Source organism: Pagrus major, chromosome 24 (genome assembly GCF_040436345.1).
Source record: "Pagrus major chromosome 24, Pma_NU_1.0".
Taxonomy (NCBI): Eukaryota; Metazoa; Chordata; class Actinopteri; order Spariformes; family Sparidae; genus Pagrus; species Pagrus major.
In genome coordinates, this window is record NC_133238.1 from 16,383,050 (window position 1) to 16,389,072 (window position 6,023).

The following is a 6,023-nucleotide window of genomic DNA, read 5'->3' on the forward strand; positions in this document are numbered from 1 at the left end:
TCTTGTAATAAATTCATCAGTGAACTTTGTACAAAATGATTCAAACTAATTGTAAAGATTGATGGTTTCCTCGTCATCAATGATTCTGTTCTGCACATTAAAACTGAGACATCACTTCACTTTGTTCTGCACTTGTTGTATTTGACAGTCGTCAGCATGAAGCTGGTGACTCACAGAAGGACTTTAACAGGCAGCCGCTGTAAAGACTTTAAAACAGGCGTAACGTGCGTCTCCTTCTGGTCTGAGTCAGCAGTCGTGCAGCAGGATGTTGAATTAGCTGCTTCATAATGTTTCTGTGCGAGTGTTACGGCCTCCGTTCATAAAAGTCAGAGCTGAGGCTCAGAAGGGGCTGGAGGATGCAACATATGAAGGACACCAGACACAAGGTTCATAGTTAACTCACAGCTTTTATTACATCATTCAAATTATTCCCAAAAGAAACCCAGGAACAAACAAAAAGGGGCTGAAAGGAACAAAAGATGGGAAGACGCTGGACCAACCAGGCAGTGGGCCGTCGTTCCCCGCGTCTCCCCCTGAACCCCCTCGATGAAGACTGATCCTAAAACAAAGAAAAGGAATAACTGAACCAGCGGTGACCTCCAGCCCAAACTAACACAGTGAACTAAAATAACACAACCCCAGCACCGAAACTATGGAGGCTGACAAACCAACCTGTTGGAGGAGAGGAGGAAACTCTCTGCTCATGTGTGTGTCTCCTTAGCTCCAGACTGCAGTTCATGTGAGCTAGCTACACACTGTAAGCTATGTACAAAGTAGAGACACTGTTAGCAGCGACACACTGAAAAATGATTCAAAGTGATTGAAAAGATTCTTCATTTACATTTTAAACTTCTTCCATTAAATTGTGGAAATTGCGTTGACTTGTACTTTCTGTCATGTGTTGTTTTGAGTTCTGGCTCTTGTTCCAATAAAATCCAGAAATATCAGTGAAATGTCAGAAACAGGAAACATCGACTCGTCTGTAGCTTTAATTGTAAAGAGTCATTGTGAACAAAGTTGTAAATGGACAGTAAAATATGATGAAATGTTCTCGACACTCCACCTGAAACACTCTGACTTGTTTCATGTGTTTCCAATGATGAAACAAAAAGTTTGATCGTGTTGGTTCACACATGTAATTATGTCCGTAGTGACGTCATAAACTGCACAACATCTGTTCATTTCTGTGTGATTATTATATGAGAAGAAAACACATTTTAATGACAATCATTGTGTTTCTCTCAGTGTTTTGTGGCTGTTGAAGTCCGGCTGTATTTTGAGGATGTTTGTTGGATTTGAATCTGTAAATATGAATCATCACTGACGTCCATTTGTTTGAGACAGTTCATTGCATTATTAGTTGAAGCACTGGTGCTGAGTTCTGTATGTGTTATAATAATAATAATAATAAACTTTGTTCATACAGCAGTTTTCACAGTTAAAAAGGGCTTTACGAGGTTGAAACGGGATTAAAACATGTCAGAGTTGAGGCCAATAACAGCAGACATGTATAAATAATACAATAAATAAAGAGCAATATGGAGGATAATCAAACAGACGAGACATGTTGAAATGAAGCAGCGTGGTGGCAGCATTAATAAAAGACTTCCTGCTGATTTAAAAGATGTCAGTGATTGTGCCGCCTCAGAACACCACTGAACATTTCCCTCATTTGACTCCAGGACGACAAACAGTGAAATATGTGCAGTGAAATGTGACAGACTGAGATATATACAGACTGAACAGTGTGTTATGCGCTCACTGGATACACAACAACTGTGGTTTGTTTTCACCAGCAGAGGGCGTCAACGTCCTCCAACTCCAGCAGAATAATGCTGAATAAAGAGCAGAGAAAACTCAGAAAGTACTGAGAAATACTTCAAGCTGAGGCTTCACACAAATATATGATTTTTACTGTAATACACTTTATTTATACAGCAGCTTTAAACACAGTTTACAAAGTGCTCTGACAATCAAGCAAAATCAAGAACATTACAGAATAAACACTTAACAGTCAAAGCAAACACAGTCAGTATGAATCAATACAATCAAAATGAACATCACATCACAAAAATTAAAAGCAGATTAAAGATTCAGAGCAGTGTTGGGACCCACAGACGAGGTCGTTCATTGTGGATTTCAAAATGGACTCTGTCTTCACACTGGTGATCTAATGAAAATTGAATCTTATTGTTCATCATAATTAATAATTATCCCTGATAATTATTAATTATTATTGATGGACACATTTAACCCCAAACTCCCTAATAATGTTGCTCGACGCACTACATATGGTGCCCCGTGTGAGGCAGTGTACTGTTGGCAATAATTCATAACTGTGCCTTGCATTTCAGCCTGAGTAAGAAATAGAGCCGGAGATAGAGCCACAGCCCTGTGAAACAGAGGTTTTGTACTTAGCTGTTACTACCACCTGTTTCCAACCGAGTCGACTTTAAGAGACAATCCTCTGAATGTTACTGCCCTGCCTTCCAATTAGTGCATGTACCCGCCAATAGTGTAGGCCAGCATACTGTTTGGTTAGGCTAGTGTACTCCCAAAGCTACGCTACAGAGTGTCTGCCAAAGCAACACCATAGCCAACCACACCGATCGTTGTTGGACAATTTGTTTAATAATGGAGAGCCCCTGTGTAGAGCGATTTATTTCTTCCCTGGCACAGAGTGTAAAACCTGGCTGCCCTGAAGTCATTAGCAGGTTACGTCTCAGTTTCCTCCAGTTTCGACCAGTTTCATCCACCTGCTGTCTTTTATAAGACTTTGCACAGCAAGGTCAGCACTGTTGGGATTGGGATTACAACCTTCTCCTGCTTGGCTTATCAGGCAAGGAACCACCAGCACCTTTTCTTCAAAGACTGGTAACGTTTAACTGTGCCTAGATAGCACCAGCATAGCATAGCACGGCTAAGCACAGGACTGTTTAACTCTGGTCGATGTAATGCAAATGTGTTCAATCTATGTGTCTGTTAACTGTTTGGGTGTTATTGTGGTCTTAGGTCAGGTTATTGGCAGTTTGCTTTGCTGCACGGCTAATTTGATGTTAGTTGAATTATGCTTCACACAGACTCAGGATCTTTGCATGCAGCTAACCATCTTCTCCAACGTGGCATCACGACACACACACACACACACTCCTTCTTGGACATGAGTCCAACTCTTTGATCTGCCATCTTGTAGTCCCTTTTGTCTGTCTGTCTCTCTCTCTCTCTGTCTGTCTGTTGGTTGAGATGCAAATAGAGTAAGTGTCCAAGGTGTCGCTACCCTGAACACTGAAGTGAAAGGAGACAGTGGAGACACACATGGGATTAAACGATCAACACACAAAAATATTTGCTCCCAAAACTTTGTGCTTTGTCTCATAGTGGCATTTCACATTGACACTTTTTATGAGTACCGCAGTCTCTGAGCATATGAGACAGACTGGTTTTGTGCTTCCAGTGGGAAGAATGAACATGAATGAGTCCATCCATTCTGGGTTGAAAACTTTGTTTTCGCTGTCCAGTTTTCTCTTCTTGACAACACTGCCATCTACTGATCATGTGGAGAATCGGCTCCGATCTTTAGACTTGAGATTATTTTTTATCACAGTGAGTAAAGAAGCTGCTGCAGAAGCTCCACTTATTGTTTCCACTCTGCTTCTATAAAGTGTTGATGAGTGTATTGATGAATGTATTGATCCTTCTACATGTTGCTTATTTTACTGGATGACTGACATGTGATGACATGTGAAGTTCGAACAGCTGACACAAAGACAGCAGAAGGAAGAGTCCTTTTTGTTTGTGAGTTCAGATCAGTGCAACCGAACGTGACGGCGCCAGAACATCACATGTATCTGTAACCACGGCAACTGCTCAGCATCGCTCTCATGTTTACTGCATTTACACATTTTCTCCTTTTTAGCTCCTCATCATGTTTCAAAATCAACTTTGTCCTGCATTTAAAACAAGCAATTTAACATGTTTATCAGACTTTTAACACCTTTGAGTTTTTAAAAAAAAAAATAAATAAAAAAAAAAATATATATATATAAATATATATATATATATATATATATATATATATATATATATATACATATATATATATATGTTTTTAAAAAATCATTTGTCTGATCTGAGGTCTGATGTGTTTCACAACAGTCAGGACTTGTATTGATGTGGAGGGGAAGGCAGCACTGGGTTGAGCACTAGGACCCAGCAGACATCAGGGCGTGTAAATGGAGTGTGAGAGCTCACCTGGGCTCCTCCTCCTGTGATGAAGCACACCTGAGAGACCGTCAGCAGCTGAGGACGGACTGTGTTTGCTCTCACCTGCTGCTTTCAGTCCTTTAAAGGTAAGATATGATTTAACTTTACAATAACATTCAGCTAACGAGCTAACATCCAGCTAACGAGCTAACATTCAGCTAACGAGCTAACATTCTGACCAGAGTGAAGAAACAACAGTGTTGACGTCCTGTCAAAGACGTCTCTGTCTCTGTCGTCCTGTCTCCTGACAGCACTCTGTAGCTCAGAGGTGACAGTCTGACAGCCTGTAGTTTCAGCTGGAGATGTAAAAGCAGCCAGTTCACTACTGAGTCTAACAAGTCAACAAGATAAACTCACTAAATGTCAAGAAAGGAAATATTCTGACACCTATTTTCCTTCTGAACAGAGAAATCCAACCGTCTGAACTCAAGTTTGTCTCTGTGACTGAACTGAGACGAGTTTAATCGCCTCGTGAACTCATCGTCAAACACACTTCATTCAAACTGGACCTGAACTGAACCACAGTCACAAACACTAACATGTAACTTTACTGTGTGTTTGACCAGGTTCTAGTTAAAAACTGAAGGATTTTATAACACAAGTTTGTACTTGAATGTTTCTTCATGACAACTTGTGAGTTGTGTGTGAGTTGTTGTGTAGTGACCTCATAGAAACTAACAGTCAGTTAAAGTGATGTTTGTCTCTAAAAGTTTCTAAAGCTGCTTTGTTGAACCAAAGTAACTCCAACTGAACATGTATTTGACCTTTACACTCTCATTAAACACATCATCAGATTTCACTGACACTTCACAGATATGATTCATACGATGTGATTAATGTGTAACTCTAACAGCCTCTTTGGGCGGCGCCGGTCCAAAGTCTCATCCACTGTGAACGTTGTGGCGCAGACAGTTGTGTCCATGTGAACCTCCGGCTGAAGGTAATGTAACACATTTAAAATGTTTGACTCGTTAACACAAGCTGTCGTTAGCTTAGCGACACTAGAAACAGCAACAATCTGTCGTTAGCTTAGCGACACTAGAAACAGAGACAAGCTGTCGTTAGGTTAGCGACACCAGAAACAGCGACAAGCTGTCGTTAGCTTAGCGACACCAGAAACAGCGACAAGCTGTCGTTAGCTTAGCGATACCAGAAACAGCCACAATCTGCCGCTCCATTGTTCATTTCTACAAACTCTCAGCTGTGAGTTCAAACAGCCGCCATTACAAACATCATCCTCCATGTTGAGAGGAGAACGGTGCAGGAAGAGCAGAGGTGGAGTTAGTTGGTCGTCAGTAGTTGGTGTGGAGACAGCAGGAAGCAGCATTCAGAGGACGGTGAGCAGATGAAAGCTTTTATTTTGTAATGAAAGAATAAAAATGTAAGTGTGTCACTAAATGAGCTGTCAGAGCTGTGAACACTCCTCCAACAGGAAGTGTCGCCTCTTTCTGTCACTGTCCACTGAAATGTGATCAATAATCAAATCAGACACATTTACTTTACATCAGTCTGTTCTACATCAACTGACACACTTTTATTTTGAAGGATTTGTTCCACAGGTGGAAAGTAACTAAGTACATTTACTCCAGTACTGTAGTTGAAGTACTTGAAATATTTCTGCTCCGTTGTACTTTTCCTGCGCTACATCTCAGAGGAGATATTTGACTTTTTACTCCATTTAGTTACTTTTGAGATGAAAAGTGAAATAAATGAAATGTGAGTGTTGAACATTAAAGGAGCTCAGAGTGAAGAAACACTTC